Source organism: Saccopteryx leptura, chromosome X, assembly GCF_036850995.1.
Source record: "Saccopteryx leptura isolate mSacLep1 chromosome X, mSacLep1_pri_phased_curated, whole genome shotgun sequence".
Classification (NCBI taxonomy): domain Eukaryota; kingdom Metazoa; phylum Chordata; class Mammalia; order Chiroptera; family Emballonuridae; genus Saccopteryx; species Saccopteryx leptura.
In genome coordinates this window covers 105462327-105481592 of record NC_089516.1, presented here as the reverse complement: position 1 = coordinate 105481592, position 19266 = coordinate 105462327, and the positions used below count along the sequence as shown (strand labels likewise).

The following is a 19266-nucleotide window of genomic DNA, read 5'->3' as shown; positions in this document are numbered from 1 at the left end:
GTATCTAAAAGCAATCAATAAATTATCACTGAACCACATTGTCTGGGATATGTTAGTTACCATATTCTAATTAAAAAATAAAAAGAAAGAGCCTGACTGGGCGGTGGCACAGTGGATAGAGCATCGGACTGGGATGCGGAAGACTCAGGTTCGAGACCCTGAGGTTGTCACCTTGAGCCAGGGCTCATCTGGTTTGAGCAAAAAGCTCACCAGCTTGAGCCCAAGGTCGCTGGCTCGAGCAAGGGGTTACTCGGTCTGCTGAAGACCCACGGTCAAGGCACGTATGAAAAGGCAATCAATGAACAATTAAGCTGTTGGCAATGCACAACAAAAAACTAATGATTGATGCTTCTCAACTCTCCGTTCCTGTCTGTCTGTCCCTGTCTATCCCTTTCTCTGACTCTCCCTCTGTCTCTGTAAAAATAAATAAATAAATAAATAAAAATAAATAAAAGGAAAGATTCTGAAGTATGCTGAAGGAGATCATCTTAAAACTTTACGGAGCTATTGGTATAGTTCTCATGAGTCTGAAAATTATTCTAAAATTGCTAAAAAGTTAGATATATGGAAGAAAACCATTTAAAGTACCAGAACATGACACAATCTAAGAAAAATAATATTAACATCAACCTCAACCTGTTAGTTTGTATACTTCTTAAGAAAAAAACAAACAAAGGATTTTAGAAGACAGTAGTAGTATAGCAAATAACAAAATACAGATGAAAGGTAACAGAATATGCTACCCCAGAGTATTCCCCTTTGGCATGAAATTATTTTAAGATGATTAAAGGGAAATTTACATGCATAAAGGGAATCTCCATTTGTAACAATGTCTTCTTCTGTACCAGGAAGTGAAGAAAGACAAAATCACAGGAGAATTTCATTAAGAGACAACTTGCTTGCTAAAATCTGTACATTAGTTTTCCTTGTTTGCCAAGCTTTTCCTGGTCATCTTTAATAACTGTCCTCCCCCCTCTCTCCAACATTTTTTTTAAGCTTGAGTTGAAAATGGTATGTATATATTATTTATTTATTTTTGGAATTTAAGTTTTTAAAAATGTTTATTGAATTCATTGAGGGTGACATTGATTAATGAAATTATATAGGCTCCAGGTGTACAATTTTTTTTCAGAGACAGAAAGAGAGTCAGAGAGACGGACAGATAGGGACAGACAGGCAGGAACAGAGAGATGAGAAGCATCAATCATCAGTTTTTTATTGCGACACCTTAGTTGTTCAGTGATTGCTTTTTCATATGTGCCTTGACCGTGGGCCTTCAGCAGACCGAGTAACCCCTTGCTCAAGCCAGCGACCTTGGGTCCAAGCTGGTGAGCTTTGCTCAAACCAAATGAGCCCGCACTCAAACTGACGACCTCAGAGTCTTGAACCTGGGTCTTCTGCATCTCAGTCCGACGCTCTATCCACTGTGCTACCGCCTGGTCAGGCCCAGGTGTACAATTTTATCATACAATTCTGTATATTGTGTGTTTGTTTACTGTCCAAAGTTAAATCTCCTTCCCTCACCATTTATTCCCCCTTTTTCCCACATTGACCTCCCCCCACATCCCTTTCCCACCAGTATTCACCATACTGTAGTCTGTGTCTAATAGATTTTTGGTATTTTTTTAATCCCTTTAAATTTTCACCCAGCCTCCCAAACACCCTTCCCTCTAACAGCTGTCCATCTTTACCCCATTGTATGTTCTTGCCTCCTTTGTCAAATAATGGACCATAAAGGTGTTGGTTCATTAATAGGCTATTTTGTTCCATTGATCTTTATGTCTGTTTTTATGCCAGTGTCATACTGTTTTTATTATTATGGCTTTGTAGTATATTCTGATACTAGATAGCATGATCTTTATGTCTGTTTTTATGGCAGTGTCATACTCTTTTGATTACTATAATCTTGTAATATTTTCTGACACTAGGTAGCATGATTCTTCAAATTTTGTTCTTCTTTTCCAACATTGCTGTGGCTATTCAGTTTTGTAGTTTCATATAAATTGTTGGATGATTTGCTCTATTCTGTGAAAAATGCCATTGGTATTTTGATAGGTATTGAGTTGAATCTATAGATTGTTTAGGGTAGTATGGATTTTTAATTATGTTAATTCTTTCTATCCATAAAAATGGTCTACATTTCTCTTTATTAAAATCATCCATTTCTTTTTTCAATGTCTTATAATTTTCTGACTACTAGTCTTTTACATCTTTGGTTAAATTTATTCCAAGGTGCTCTATTTTTTTAATGCAATTATAAATTTTTTTTCTTAGTTTCCCATTCTGAAATTTCATTATTGGTCTATGAAAATGCAACTAATTTCTTTTTAAAAAAATTTTAAATAAATTTTAGAGAGAAAGGAATGGAGAGAGAGAGAGAGAGAGAGAGAGAGAGAGAGAGAGACATAGATATATTTCTGTATGTGCCCTTACCAGGTATCAAACCAGCAACCTATGTGTAATGAGATGATACTTTAACCAACTGAACTATCCAGCCAGGCTTGATTTCTGATCATTTTGCATCCTATTACTTCACAGAATTAATTTATTATTTCTAGTGTTTTTTTATGGAATCTTTGGTTATTTATATACAGTACCAAGTCATCTGCAAATAATGACAGCATTACTTTTTTTTTTCTAATTTGTATGTTTATTATTTCTTCTTGTTGTCTGATTACTGTGGCTAGGACTTCTATTACTATGTTGAATAAGAATGGTGAAAGCAGACATCCTGTCTTAATCTTAATTTTAAGAGACTTTTAGGTTTTGGTCACTGATTATGATTTTGGAGTGGGTTTTTCATATATGACCCTTTATTATGTTGAGGTATGTTCACTCTGTTCTCACTTCATTGAGAGTTTATATCATAAATTGATGCTGGATTTTATCAAATGTTGTTATTTCTGCATCTGTTGATATGATTATGTGATTTTTATCCTTCTTTTGGTTTATGTCGTATATAACATTTATTGATTTGCTAATATTTTAACAGATTTTATCCCTAGAATAAAGTCCACTTGTTGATGGTGTATGATATTTTCAGTGCATTGCTGAATTAAGTTTGCTAATATTTTGTTGAGTATATTAGCAACTATGTTCATCTGAGATAGTGACTTACAATTTTATTTCTTTGTAGTGCCTTTATCTGGTTTTGAAATTTAGATAATGTTGGCCTTGTCAAATGAGCCTGGAAATTTTCCCTTCTTTTGAAATTTTTGGAATAGTTTGAGAGGTTTCTTACTTCATCTATAGAAATGCTAATTTTAAAGTTTAATATAAAGACCTCTTTTCATGCTAAAAATGCAGAATCAAAACTATTGCCAAAACACTATTTTTTTAAAAAAAAAAAACACTATTTTTTTATATAAAGAAGATATCTTGAAGTTATATGCACTAATTTGAGTAATGTGTATAGCTTAGAATACCTGTACTTCTGAATAAAAAGACAGATATGTAAGGGACATTTAATGTTGTCTTTCTAAAGCAATTTAAAATGTGCTATATAGATTCATGAAAAAAAAAATGTGAAGGGCAACAAAATACGCCATTCAAACCAAAATCAAAACCCAGCAGACTCAGACTTTTCCCTCTCCATTAATTGCCTAAAATAATTTAGATGATGTCTTGACCCAAAAAGAGAGCTAGTACCAGAGAAAACTTTTCATCTGAATGACTTATTTCGGTGATTTGGCAAACATCTGATTACTGAACATGTATTGTTCTCTTCCTGTGAATTGCCTTCCTCTTTTTTGAAATCCCAGGTCCCTATCTCATTCTTTAGTTCAGAATGGCAAATAGCCTCAATTGTATGACTGCCATTGGGCCTCATATTTTAATGGGGCTCCTACATGTACAAAATCACATTTGCTCCTCTCCTGTTAATTTGTTTTATGTCAATTTAATTAATAGACCAGGCAAAAGACCTAGAAAAGTAGAAAGAAACATTTTTGTTCCCTGACAATTGTAAAGGCAATTTAAATTAATTATTGCTCCAAAAGATAAATTTGAAGATAAAGGTAAAGATAATTTACCTTTCATTAGCCATATGTTGTATACACTAAAAATAAAATATCCAAATATATAATCAAATCAAAAGAATGTCTAAAAAATTCCAAAATTTAAATATTCTTTAAATAATTTTAATAACAAGTCAATTCTACTTAACAGTTTCAAGCACTTTTGTCAATAAATAAGAACTTTAAAGTACTTCTCTGAATTGATATTAAAATTTAACTAATTTAACCAGTGCTTGCTTAATGATTTGAAGATGAACTGTAGTTGATCTGAAAACATAAACAGTATACATAAACTCTTTTATGTACTCTAGAATTCCTTTTTATGACAAGTATAAAAATTTTTAGAACTTTTTATTCTTCATAGAAAAGAAGTAATTTAATCTTTTAGGTTGTATACAATTCACAAACCTGATTTTCTCTTTTCCTGTCTTCCATCTTATCCATAATCATCCATCATCCTTCTTAGAATATTTTAATAACTCTTCTATGTTTTTTAAAAAATATATCTAGATATATTTGTGACTGATATAAGTCATTTAGAAATGGCCATATTTACCCCTTCTATTATTGTCCTGGACATGCATAAATCACAAAAAAACTTTTGCATTTTTATAATTTTGCTTTTTAAATGTATTTATTATTATTATTTTTTAGAGAAAAAGGCAAAGAGAATGAGAGAAACATTAATTTGTTGTTCCACTTATTTATGCATTTATGAGTTGTTTCTTATATATGCCTTGACCTGGGAAATAATCTAAAACCTTGTTGTATGAGGATGGCACTCTAAACAACTGAGCCACTTGGCCAGGAAGGCACCTTTTCTTTATGTGAGCCTTAATGTACCTATTTTCTTCCATATTTTTCGTACTTGTCACCATCTGATATTTATATTTTTTCCTCAGTTTCTTCATACTTCCTTCCTTCTCTTTCTTAAATGTTAAGTGACTTTTCAGCACTCAATAAAACTAGGACTATTGTCACCAGTGTAGAAATTCCAATTGTCCTCCTCCCCAAACAATAGAAGTATCACATGCTACCTTTTCTTATGCTTTTTTTGTAGACTGTTTTCATGTGTGTTTCCCCTCCAGTTATCCACAGTACTTTTCTTAAAAATTCTGTGTTCTGGGTCTCTCCCTCTGAATTGTTTTTCATAGAGAATATATGTGAACAATTTTTTGAGCTAACAATCTCTGTTGCCTCATTCTCTCCTCTTTGTATATCTAACCCATATCCTGAGGTCGTCAGCCACTTACATCACAACTATTATGGACTGAGCAAAATTAAGAAACTCAGCATTGAGAAATAAGACCTATTTAGTATGCTACTTTTAATACATTTACACAGTATGTTACCACCAATTATTAATACTTTCAATTTCAAAAACATAATTACCTCAAAGTTTCTAGCAGTACTTATTAGCCAAGCATGTAACTTTTATCAACAGAGAGGCTCAAGTCCAAAACCTTCAGATCCATAAGTAGATGATTTTCCAAATTAATGAACCTATAAATAGGAATAACATATCCAATTTGCAAGAATAAGATGTTAATTTGATTAAAACATAAGGGAAAACATTAAAGAGGAACAATGTAGTTCTGGTAGTCCCCTATGTGAATCCAGAAGTCTCATGAGGTTCTTTAAAGTTTCTATGCACTTAAAATATAACTCACTTGGTAAAAGTTCTGTTACATATAGTTTCTTTGAAATGTATGTGTTGCCAAAAAAAGGTTAACTCCAACATGCTACATTGATTTTTGAGCAGTCTTAGCTATTAACTTAAGCAAGCACATGAACTCTCAAACTGTTCCACTAACTATAATTGGAGTTGCAGTATATAGCAAAAGGAATAAACTTCTAAAAACACTGGCTCACAAATTTAAATCTAAAATCTGCTTTCTTTACATGTTATAGAGCAGTTATTGCTCAGTTGGTATTTTGAGGAATTGTTTTGTCTTCAAGACTGAAAACTAACAAAAATGGTTTTTTTTTTGTTTATTTGTTTAGCAGCAAAGTGCCTGAAATTTAGCCAGCCCAAAAACATGAAATTAATAACTGTCAGCTCATAAAAATATCTTCATATTCTAATTACCAGTACTTTCATAATTTCTTATTAAAGGATTTTCACATTGAGGGCTTTATCTTATTAAAACTAGTAATTTTGGGTTTTGCAAGAGTAGAGAAACTTAAAGCTTCTCTTCTTCCTTGTTCCTACCCTGTACTCTTTAGACTAAATAATCCGATATAGCTGTGATTTATAGTTTCATTTTAAAAAATGATGATGTTAATAAATAACATGTGAAAACTGATGAAGCATTATGGCACTGAGAACTTTGCATAAAAATTATTAATGTTTCCATTAAAAAAGACAAAGACTACAAAGTAATAATATAACTCTATCTATTTATCCTAAAACACAAATCAATAACCTAGCATATATATTTTAAGTGAGAGGATGGGAGATAGGCTGATTCATGCATGTGCCCCAACCTGATCCACCCAGCAACCTTATCTGGTGCCAATGCTAAAGTACCAAGGTATTTTTTTTTTTGTATTTTTCTGAAGCTGGAAACGGGGAGAGACAGTCAGCCAGACTCCCGCATGCGCCCGACCGGGATCCACCCGGCACGCCCACCAGGGGCGAGGCTCTGCCCACCAGGGGGCGATGCTCTGCCCCTCCAGGGCGTTGCTCTGCCGCGACCAGAGCCACTCTAGCGCCTGGGGCAGAGGCCGAGGAGCCACCCCCAGCGCCCGGGCCATCTTTGCTCCAATGGAGCCTTGGCTGCGGGAGGGGAGGAGAGACAGAGAGGAAAGAGGGGAGGGGGGGTGGAGAAGCAAATGGGTGCTTCTCCTATGTGCCCTGGCCAGGAATCGAACCCGGGTCCCCCGCAAGCCAGGCCGACACTCTATCGCTGAGCCAACCGGCCAGGGCCGTACCAAGGTATTTTTAACACCTGAGGCTGATGAGGCTGGGACCACCCAAGCTATCCTCAGGGCCACAGTTGAACTAATTGAGCCACTGGCTGCAGGAAGAGATAAGGGAGAGAAGGAGGAGAGAGGGGGGAGAAGTAGATGGTCACTTCTATTGTGTACCCTAATGGGGAATCAAACCCAGGGCATCTATAAGCTAGGCCGATGCTTTATCTACTGAGTCACCAGCCAAGACTACTTTTAGATTCTTGTGGACAAGAAACCCTTGTTTTTTAAAATGCTCTGCAAACTGTAAAAACTCATTTATCCAGGAACCTCATTTATAAAGAAAAAGTTTAAAAACTCAGGAATCAAAAGTAATATGAGATAGTCATTAACAATAAATTATAAATGAAAAATACCTTGTGCATGTTAAATGCTATATAAATATTTTAATAAAAATGAGTGATATATTTATAATTATAGTTATACTTACTATTATTTTAGTATTATTGTATACCACAGTCAATTCAAATCTCAATTTTGAAACGCATGGAGTTCTATAAACATTTTTGTTTTTTGACTTGAACTTAACCTGTAATATACTTCAAACTCAAAGACAAGGAGATTGTAAAATATGTTGATCATGTATGAATCTCCTTAATGTACTTATAATTTTCCAAAGTAACATTACACAAGTTTCAGTACAAAATTAAAATAAAAACTCAGCCATTTTATCACTATTATTTTTGGGTTATACATTTTATCATTGCAACATTATAATCTGTACACAGCACATGGTTTACATATTAATTATGATATTTAGAAGAAGAAATGGCACAAGAAAAATATTTTTCATCTCAAAATCTTTAAACTTTAAAACATGACTTTGTTTTACTTTGAGGAGTTTTAATGATACAGTTTCACTGTTCTAAGAGAGTCTTCAGTGAATTGATCGCAGTCAGCTGGTCAATCTTCAATCACAAGAATATTAATCATGGTGACAGATGCCACTATGTCCTCCTCCCTGTATTTTACAAGCATGGAAAAGGACAAGTGAGCACTTGCCTCCTTGATTTTAGATCGAAACTGTTACTTGAAATATCCAGGAAGGATTATTTATACTATGGCAGAAAAAAAGCTGGGAATCCCTTAAACATGCCCATCCATACTCTCTCTGATCATGATGTTTCCTTCAAAAAACAAATTACTCAAACACTTTGTAAATGGAATTTAACAACATTTACAAATTAACCATGACTAAATGGCATTTGAGGTATTTATTTTACATTGTTTTATCACGTGAATAGAAATAAATAAAGTTTGATTAAAGTATTTATAACACTACTTTTTGTAATAAGAGAAGCCATTATTTGCTTTTCTTTGCATATTTAAAATAATGTACCAAGTAGATATTCATTTATGGAGCTGCCCAAGCAAAAATATTAAAACCAAACATATTAAAGATCAGTAAGAATATTCATTCTTTCCTTAGAATATTATTGAAATAATTGACATAATGTTACATAATGTAATGAGATAATACTATATAATGGTCAAAAACATATCACAAATAATCACTTTTAAAGTTGTACAAAGATTCCATTTAAAACATATTTGATTTATAAGTTTACTACTCTAAAGGCTCTGAGAACATTTCATGCCTCTGTATTTCAAAAAAGAGTAGCCACAGATAATATTAAATCTCTATTTGAAGGTATTAACAGAGACGTTTTCCTTAAATTATAAATTTCTATATAGTATTGAACTCTCAAACTATCCTGTTGTTCCTTTTCAACTTGTTCAGGGAATGAGTAGGTTCATATTAGCTCCTCTCTGCAGGCACTCCCTGTTTCTGTAATTCTATAAGTAAGTTTGCTTAGGAAAATCAGTGAAACATTCCATTTAAACAATCATTTCTTTCTACATTACAAAGACAAAGTAATTTATAACTTTATTATAAAGCCCAGTTGTTTGCCCAGAAACACCATGGTTGCAGATGTATCTCCTTATAATACTTTCTGTTCCAGAAAAATTTCATATCTCCTCAGGAAGAAAGGGAATATGCCATCCTTTTGGTTTCAACTCAACTTGCTTTCTTTTTGCTTTTAAACACACTCTCCCTTAGAAAGTCTTAGCTTTCTTAAATTGCGAAAATGAAGCCTCCACCCTGCCTTTTTAAAAACAAGTTCGCCAAGTTCAAGGTCTCCAGATCTCACTGTGAGTTAACATCTTCGTTTTCTTTCTCCTGTCTTAAGCCTGGCCCTGATTATACTCTTATTTTGCCAGAGCAATGATTAAACACACACAGGCACAACACACAGAAAATGAGTAGAGGTTTTTATTGCATTTGCTTCTGCACCTTAAAATTATTGAACTCATTTTCTTTCCTTTTTAAAAAAAATTTTTTTAGACTTTATTATTTTCATTTTAGAGAAGAGAGAGAGGGAGAGAGAGAGAAAGGGGGAGCTGGAAGCATCAAATCACATATGTGTCTCCAACAGACAAGCCTAGGGTTTTGAACCAGCGACCTCAGAGTCATCACTTTATCCACTGCATAACAACAGGTTAGGCTGAACTCATTTCGAAAAGAAATAATCTGCTTTCAAATTTGGCATTAATTTTAAACTTGCACTTAGTCAGAGATGTCTGCTGAATAATATTTCAGCACACTGTTAAGAGATTCCATATCTGTTTTTGGTTTTCTTTTTCCTATTTCATTCTTTGCAGTCATAAGTTTTCAAAGTTTAATAGTCTAATACAATTAACAGAATCAAACACATTGATTTAAAATTCATGTGCAGTATAATTGAAAAGACAGATTTCCAGAGATTTATTTACAACCTATTTTCATTTCCTATCAATTAGTTTTCAATTGTTTATATAGCTGAGTAAATGTTTTATGTAGTTGCTTTAGTACATTTACAGATTTAAGTGTATTTTATGTATTTCTGATAAAAAATAAAATTAAAAAAATTCCAATAGGACAATATGGAAAGCTCATTAAAATTTAAAACTTGAAATTCACTTTTAAAAACTTGTGAAAGGTACTAAGACTATTTTCCTGAAAGGACTTTAGTTTCCTTTCTTATGTCTAGTAAAAAAAAAAAATAAGGCAAATGCCTTGTAGCAGTGTCTATAAGCATTTTGTATGTCAAATAAAATATGAAGAAAAAAATACCATTATTTCTGAATTTCAGTAATCTGCGTTCCTTGCAGTACTTATGTTCAAACATCTTATTTTTGTTACTTCTACATTTTATTCAATAACTCTTTTTTTGTTATTTTAGGTATTTTGTTTTGTTTTGCTTTGCTTTTTTAAATGAGAGGTGGGTAGACAGAAAGACAAACTCCCTCATGTGCCCCAACCAAGATACAGCCAGCAAGCCCCCTATCATGTGATGCTCTGACCATCTGGGCTGCTGCTCCATTGCTTGGAAACCGAGCTAGTTTAGCACCTGAGGCAGGCCATGGAGCTATGCCCAGCTTCTGGGGCCAACTTGCTCAAACCATTAGAATTATGGCTGTGGGAGAGTAAGGGAGGATGGAGAAACACATGGTTGCTTCTCCTGTGTTCCCTAACTGGGAAGCGAACCAGGGATTTCCACATGCCAGGTTGACGCTCTACTGCTGAGTCAACTGGCCAGGGCTATTTTAGCTTTTTGTGTTCATACATATATTTACTTGATAAGATTCATGTTAAATAGTGTACTTATTGTTATAATCTTTTTTTTTTTTTGCTTAACATTCTCTCCAATGTCTTCAAAAAGTCTTCAAATCATTTTAATGTCCATATAATATTATATAATATGAAGAAGACACAATTTATCCAGTTTGGAAATTCCTAACTTTTCTCTAGCAATTCATTCTTTAATTGATTGATTTTAGAGAGATAGAGAAAGGAACAAGGAAAGAGAGAGAGAGAGAAAGAAAGAGAAGCATTCATTTGTTGTTTCACTTAGTTGTGCATTCATTGGTCACATCCTGTGTGTGCCCTGACCCAGAATCAAACCCACAACCTTGGTGTCTTGGGACAACTCTTAATTGACGGAGCTAACCAACCAGGGTTAAATTTTTTCAAGAATTTTTAAATTGAACTTATTTGGGTGACATTGATTAATAAAATTTATATAGGTTTTAGGTATACAATTCTACAATACATCATCTGTATATTGTATTGTGTGTTTACCACACCAAGTCAAGTTTTCTATCATCATTTATCCTCCTTTATCCTCTTCTAAGTTTTCCCACCCCTTTCCCTCTGTAAAATTGTGACTTCTTTCCATGTCATTCCCTATTACTATGGCCATGACCCTCATTAGCAATACTGAAAGAAAACATTGGTCAGGAGGACTTGCATATGGTTCTAAATATATCCTGGCTCTTCTTTAAAAAAATAATAATCTGTCTCTGTTTTATGATGTGACAAAGGGAAACAAAACATCAACTTGAACATTGTTTATATTTGATATTCTATTTTGTACCTACTATATTGAGAATGCCCAGATTTATTTATGAACAAATATAACTACTTTTATCATACAACAATTTAAAAATATAGAACAAACATTAGATTAATAACAAGATTTTTTTCTTACTCCTCAATACTTTTTAAATTAAATCTGCCTCAAACCTTTTCAGTTTATGGAGTGGATAATCTGTATATTTTATCAGAAGTGATGTCTAATCCTTCTGATGATTTAGGGCCACATTCCCCATTCCTTGCAATAGCAAAACCTGCCAAGGGTAATGGGTCTGTAGCCATAAACCAATAGAATACACTGAGGACATTTCAGCTTCTTTGACTTGGTAGAATTGCTTGTTCACTTGCTTCAATGAATTTCTTCTTGTTAGGTTATTGGCATTAAGGACAAGAGCATGCTTCCTGAGACGAGAGTGTTACAGCAATTGGAGAACAGACTTCAATTGTGAGAAATGGCAAAGAAAACCAGTATACAATACCCATGCTTCTCACCCGAGTCAACTGTAGCCTTGGTTACTTGTAGTATAACAACAGGTTTCATGTTCTGAAAATATGCAATTCTAGCTTCTCTGGAAAAGTCAACTACCATTTTGAAGTTGCAACTTCATCACTAGAAAGAAAAAATATGGTCCTAATCCAATTAAGAGAGGGCACTTGCTAAGAAGCTTCAAGTCAGTATAGCTCAACAAATATTTGTTGATTTAGGTTTACTTACATGCAGTAAATGTGGGGTTTTTTTTTGACAGAGAAGTGTTTGATACCAAACTGGCTACCACTATGTCACTAGAAACACAAGTAATAAAAGTAATTGCCATAGAAGTTAGAGCAGGAATGAAACTTTAGAGATCATTTATATAGTACATACAGGAAGTGCTCTGCACAAAGTAAGCTCACAATAAGTAACTGATGAATGGATCAATCTAGTTCACTCACTTTTTTACAGATGGAGGAACTAACCTCAAAACGAGGAAGTAAAAAAAAAAAAGGTAAAAAAAAAACACAACAACGAAGAAGCGAAGAAGTAATTTACTCAGTGACATAAAGTTGATCAATGGCAGAGCCAGGATTAGAGACTAGAATTTTTAAGTACTTATCAATTATTCTTTCTACCATACTTTCTTTGGTATGCTGTCATTTCCACTGTTGACTTAACTATAAACTTTAGTCTTCTCTGTCCCTTGAACATTTTGTCCATGTGACCTTATGTCTGCAAGATCTTTTAGCAGAGTCACTCCTTAAACTAACATTAACCACTCTAGTCCACACTGATTTATCTATTTTCTGAAATCCCACAGTAGTAAGCTACTGGTACCACAAGTTTAGAACTTTAATACAAAGAATTATGTTCTATTTTGAAATATTTTATGTGTATTTCTTGTGTTATAAATTGCATGTGCCTATTAGTAAAAAACGTTTGCTTATAATTCTTTTATATATTTCATCATGTAACTCTTAAGTTTATGGGAGTGAATAAAAGATAGAATAAGCATGTAACTTATCATCCAAACTGGGATATGTTGAGAACTAAAAAAGTATTATTGATATTTATTCAATAAGCGTTAACTATGACTGTGTTGGGTGAACTGAAATTTAAGTTGGCTCTAACAATGGTTGGATTGCTCCACATGTGCTCGGTTAGAGTTATTCCAGTGTTGACTGTACAGTTTTCCAACTATGGGAGACTGTTTACAATTTACCTATTATATACCAAGTGAAATTATTTCTAAATAGTAATCACTGTAAAGTTATGACACATGAAATTTTATATACTAAATATTTATGTGTTATTTGTTTAAAAGTTATTATAGTTCTACAAATATTCAATCATTGTTTTAGTTTTTTAAAGGTGTATTAAGTTAAATGTAAAACTTTTGTTGGTCCAGTTTTAATTATTCCAAAATTAAAAATGTAGCTGAGAGTGAAAAAAAATGGCATTCTCTCTAATTCTTTCTTGATGGTAAAATATGCACTCCTATTGCTTTCTATGTGAGATAGATGAGGTAAGGTAATGTTAAAAGCTATGGACAAAAAGGCCTAAATTTGAAGTTCAAACATAGATTTATATGTACATATTTACTTAAAAAGTATTGAGACACATAATTATGATTTTTAAAATCATTTTGGATAAATTATATTGACATTAGTAAAAGAAACAAGGAAAGTCCATGGTAAGTTCATGTACAACTAATGACTAAAATTTTAAAGCATTTACTCATCATATCATGATATATATATATATATATATATATATTTAATACAATATTTATATATTTTTATACAATTTTCATTATAAATTATATATGTATATATTTATGTAACAAAGGTTTAAATATCTCAGACAGAACTCTCCTTACTTTCAATTTAGTAATATGACTAAATTGGAATTTATTGATAAAAATTTTCTGCAGCAAAATGAATTTTAAGCATTTGAACAATGAGAGTTACACAATCTGCTCCAGATGGAACTTTGCTGTTTAGAGAATAACAAAGGAAAAATAGGTAATACAAATACATCAAGCTGACAAAAATGTAAATACAACAAAAGAAAAAAACATTTCTTAGATAAATTCTGTTTTCTTTTGAATACTACATTCTATACTATGTAACACTTCAACTACAAGCAGATACTTATCAAAGAGTTTATAGTCTTTATCATAAAACCTGTTTTGTATTCTAAACAATCATATTTTTCCATCCTCAAAGTTCTAAACTTAAGCTAAAGTATGCCAGTAAAAAAAAAAAAGCGAAAATAATTACATAGAAAACAAAATAACATGGCTCTTGAGAAAAATGCTAAGAACTGATATTAAGTTGACCAATTCTCACCTACCTACATGGATCTTTAAGACAAGTTCCTGGACGGCATTATTTTAAGAAATCAAGTTTTAAAAACCTATTTTAAAAACTATCTTATTGTGGCCCTGGCCAGTTGGCTCAGTGGTAGAGCGTCGGCCTGGCATGCGGAAGTCCCGGGTTCGATTCCCGGCCAGGGCACACAGGAGAGGTGCCCATCTGCTTCTCCACCCCTCCCCCTCTCCTTCTTCTCTGTTTCTCTCTTCCCCTCCCACAGCCGAGGCTCCATTGGAGCAAAAGATGGCCCGGGCGCTGGGGATGGCTCCTTGGCCTCTGCCCCAGGCGCTAGAGTGGCTCGGGTCGCGACAGAGCAACACCCAGGATGGGCAGAGCATCGCCCCCTGGTGGGCGTGCCGGGTGGATCCCGGTCAGGCACATGCGGGAGTCTGTCTGACTGCCTCCCCATTTCAAGCTTCAGAAAAATACAAAAAAAAAAAAAAAAAAAAAAAACCAAAAAACTATCTTATTGTATATTGTATTCAGTATAACGTGTGTGTGGCTGGAGAGATGTAGAGGAATATCAAAGAACATTTATTCTGTATTAAATAATAAGAGGAAATAATAAAATTGTATTATTATAACACACTTCTTCACTAAGTTACTAGGTAATAAAAAGTCTCTATTACTATATTTCTAAGAAAGAAGTTATTTATTTCATTTTCAAAAAGAGGCTAATTTCTAGAACCTCAAGACAAAGAAGTTTATATAAAGTTACATGGCTCATCTTCTTTTTCTATTTTGTATCATCCACATACTAGATGTTCAATTTTTTTCATCCTTGCTTCAATAGTGTCAATAAAGATGATAGTTGAAAGAACAATGAAAAAATTATATTCAACATAAAAAGTCTTTCTAATGATCTTTTTTAATTGTCAGGAAAAATGTGTCATATTTTTAACTGTGTTTTATATTTCAATCAACAAAGATTTATTTAGTTCAATATATATTTTCACTGATACACATCTCAATTGCTTAACATTATTACGATTATAATGAGCTGCAAGTTGTGTACACTATTTACAACGTTGACATAATTATCAGAACATACAGTAGTTATGACCTGAGGTTAGACTTATGACCCCACTGTCTTTTCTGGCAGAGGGCCTTAAAGACATTTCCCAGGAAGGCAAGTTAATCATTCATAATGTCAACACACACACACAACAGTGTGAGGTTTTACTTCAGAATAAATATTTTCACTTAAATAATTGATTATGAATTTATCTCTTATCAACTAATCTTTTCTGGATTTTAAATGAATTTTCATGGTGTAATTTATTTACCACAAAAACAGTGCTACATTTTATATGGTGTTAAAACTACGCTATTCAATGACTTGGAGTTTCCTTTGGGTTCTGGTTAAGAATTAATGACTGACTTCATAGATAACTTTGATGAATTTATCCATCAGTAACTATTGACTTCTACTTTATGCAAGGCATTGGGTTCAGTGCTGCAGTAAGTACTTATACATATAAAAAGATAAATTCTTTGCTTTCAAAGAGTTTACAACTTAGTAAATAAGATAACTTAAATAAATTTTAAAAATGGGGAACTGGTCATTGCCAAATTGTGAGGTAGAGGGAGAGATTAATAAGGACTTTAGTATCCAAAGATAGTATGATGGAAAGAAGGAGCCAAGAATGGCTTGAATGTAGGTTTAAATTATAAGAAATAATTGGAAAAGAGTTCTATAATAATAGAATTAAACAGACTGTTATATACAAAAAATAAAGAGTCTGAAGAAGGCTCATTTGTCAGGAAGATTGTAGGACTGTGGGGACACAGAAGCCAACATCTGCAAGATAATTATAATCTCATTTTTATCCCAACCAAAAGAGAAAACAACTTAGCTCTCTTCTCTTACTAACACTTAAGCAATTTGATAAGGAATTTAAATAAACTCATAATTTAATTACCATGGTACTCTTAGGTCAGTCCAATAGTGTCAATCTTATTTTCTGTTCTAAGACATTGAGTCTAAGAGAGGGTAATATAAATTGCTAAGAGCTACACAGCTAGTAATAACGGTGATCATAATATAGTAATGATGACAATATTTTTGAGTGCCTGCTATTAACTTTATACAGACAGTCGCTTTTATCTAGTAGCAGCAGGTGCTCAGCTGCTTGATTTATTTTTTCACCCCCTCTCTTTTCTTAGGCAGGGTCACTAGACCCAGAAGACATGTACCCACCAGCATGCAGGAGTAGCCCACAGTGTGGCTCTCCCAGCTTGAGGAGGGATTTACTTTTGCACTGCTTGATGCCCAGCTGGCCAAGGTGGAGACCAGTGGGTCACTTGCGAGTGCTGTAGAAAGCAGAGCTAGGGTTGGGACCTGAAGCTCTGAGCCAAAACACCAGCTTGAAAGAGGGGGTGGATAGGAGACCTGAAACATTTCAGAAGTCATTGCTTCATTCACTTACCATAACCACTGCATACATGAATCAGCTTCAGGGATAATGACAGATTAAAGAGAAAATATGAATTAAGCTTTGTTTCTGTTTGTCCCATGGAGACCTACTTACAAACTGTTGGTTAACCAGATAGAGTATAGATACTCTCTTGAATGTGCAGACTACTTGGCAGTTATAAATACAAAAAGATAAAAAATCATGTGAGAAATTATTTAGTAATTATAGATTTTAATAATTTACATTTCCCTTAAAACACCATTCATTTAAGAAGTTGTAGTCTTATTTAACTAATCATTCAAAAAAATACATGTTAATTATTCCACAGTTTTGAAACACAGCTGCCGTTTCTCAGAGTAATTGTTTTATATGTAAGTATGATTGCAACAGCCTTAATCTTAAATTCTAATCTTACTTTCAATATGCATACTTATCAAAACTCAATGTTGTGGTAAAGACAATTCACCTACTAAATTGTTAGTCAAGATTTTCACCTTAATAATTGCTATCTGGCCCTGGCCGGTTGGCTCAGCTGTAGAGCGTCGGCCTGGCGTGCCGGGGACCCGGGTTCAATTCCCGGCCAGGGCACATAGGAGATGCACCCATTTGCTTCTCCACCTCCCCCCTCCTTCCTCTCTGTCTCTCTCTTCCCCTCCCGCAGCCAAGGCTCCATTGGAGCAAAGATGGCCCGGGCGCTGGGAATGGCTCCTTGGCCTCTGCCTCAGGCGCTAGAGTAGCTCTGGTCTCGGCAGAGCGACGCCCCGGAGGGGCAGAGCAGCCCCCCCTGGTGGGCAGAGCATCACCCTTGGTGGGAGTGCCCGGTGGATCCCGGTCGGGCGCATGCGGGAGTCTGTCTCACTGTCTCTCCCCGTTTCCAGCTTAAAAAAAAAAATAATTGCTATCATTCTGTCCCCATTTTTGGTGATATGGTACTATTTTAATTAGATAAACATGTTTTGGTAAAATTAGGCATTTGTCCAACATTAATTGCAACAATATCATTCAATTCTTCATTTTTGTGGAACACTGAAATTTGAGAGAAGCTTATCTAAACAAATAAAAATTCCTAAGTATAAAGATATAAAGATTTTTAAAAATCTGCTTAGACCTGACCTGTGGTGGCACAGTGGATCAAGCATCAACATGGAATGCTGAGGTTGCCGGTTCAAAACCCTGGGCTTGCCTGGTCAAGGCACATATGGGTGTTGATGCTTCCTGCTCCTCCCCCCTTCTCTCTCTCTCTCTCTCTCTCTCTCTCTCTCTCTCTCTCTCTCTATATATATATATATATATATATATATATATATATATATATATCTGTCTCTCTTCTCTAAAATGAATGAATAAATAAATAAATAATTTTAAAAATCTGCTTAATTTAGGCTTAAGATAGATACTACTTAAATACTGTTCTTAAAAGGGAAACCATTTCACATTATTTAAGTATGCATATCAATTTTTTAATATATCAAGCATTAGATAAACATTTCTACTGAAATGTTATCTACTGGTATTATAAAATCTCAACATTATAAGTCATGGCTAATTGACTTAGACCAGTGAACTAAAATTGTTTTCAGAATCCAACAGACATTCATATTTTTTACTTTCATTCTTCAGTGTTTTGAGGATTAACTTCTGGGTGCTGCATACATTAAGTGGCAGATCTATAAGCTTTACTTTCAGGTTGACACTATGATCTAATGGTAAAGTACTCTATCCATGATCAATACATACATAGGTTGTTTTTTATATTTTTGAGAGAGAGAGAGGGAGAGACTGACAGTGAGAGAGAAGGAGGAGAGAGAGAAACATCAACTCATAGTTGCTTTCACTTTCATCTTAATTTATGAACTCACTTCCTGAAGACTCTGTCTCTAAAATGCAAGCTTCATTGATTACTCTCTCTTTGTACCTGTATAATCCTATTGCTTGGAACATACTATTTGGCTCTTTGTAAACATTTTACCTCTTTTCTTTAGTTTTTTGTCTATTTGTTTGTTTTTTGTTTGTTTTTTGTATTTTTCTGAAGCTGGAAATGGGGAGGCAGTCAGACAGACTCCCGCATGCGCCCGACTGGGATCCACCCAGCATGCCCACCAGGGGGCGATGCTCTGCCCATCTGGGGCGTTGCTCTGTTGCAACCAGAGCCATTCTAGTGCCTGAGGCAGAGGCCATAGAGCCATTCCCAGTGCTCGGGCAAACTTTGCTCCAATGGAGCCTTGGCTGCGGGAGGGGAAGAGAGAGACAGAGAGGAAGGAGAGGAGGAGGGGTTGAGAAGCAGATGGATGCTTCTCCTGTGTGCCTTGGCCGGGAATTGAACCCAGGACTCTTGCACGCCAGGCCGATGCTCTACCACTGAGCCAAATGGCAGAATTCAATATTAGATAATAATACTAAAGAAGGTTGTCTTGGGACAAGTCATGGATTATAATGTGGAGATACACAGAAACTAGATACAACTGATATTGATTCCTTCTATTTCATTTACTCCTGTGCTTCCCTTGAGAATCTAACATATAAATCAATTCCCTAAGTTTATGAGTATTGAGAAAAAATGAACTAAATTCAACTTTCCCTAAAAGTTAGTCTG

General features: G+C 34.3%; 2 non-coding genes across 2 annotated transcripts; one reads left to right on the top strand and one right to left on the bottom strand.

The window, feature by feature from the left end:
* The first annotated feature begins 14324 nt into the window (after positions 1–14324).
* Positions 14325–14400, top strand: TRNAA-GGC (transfer RNA alanine (anticodon GGC)). Its single transcript has one exon. It is a non-coding gene; the product is annotated as a tRNA-Ala (tRNA).
* Positions 14401–16444: 2044 nt separating this feature from the next.
* LOC136386671 (small nucleolar RNA SNORA35) lies at positions 16445–16572 on the bottom strand. The gene has a single exon (XR_010748019.1). It is a non-coding gene; the product is annotated as a small nucleolar RNA SNORA35 (small nucleolar RNA).
* Positions 16573–19266: the final 2694 nt, after the last annotated feature.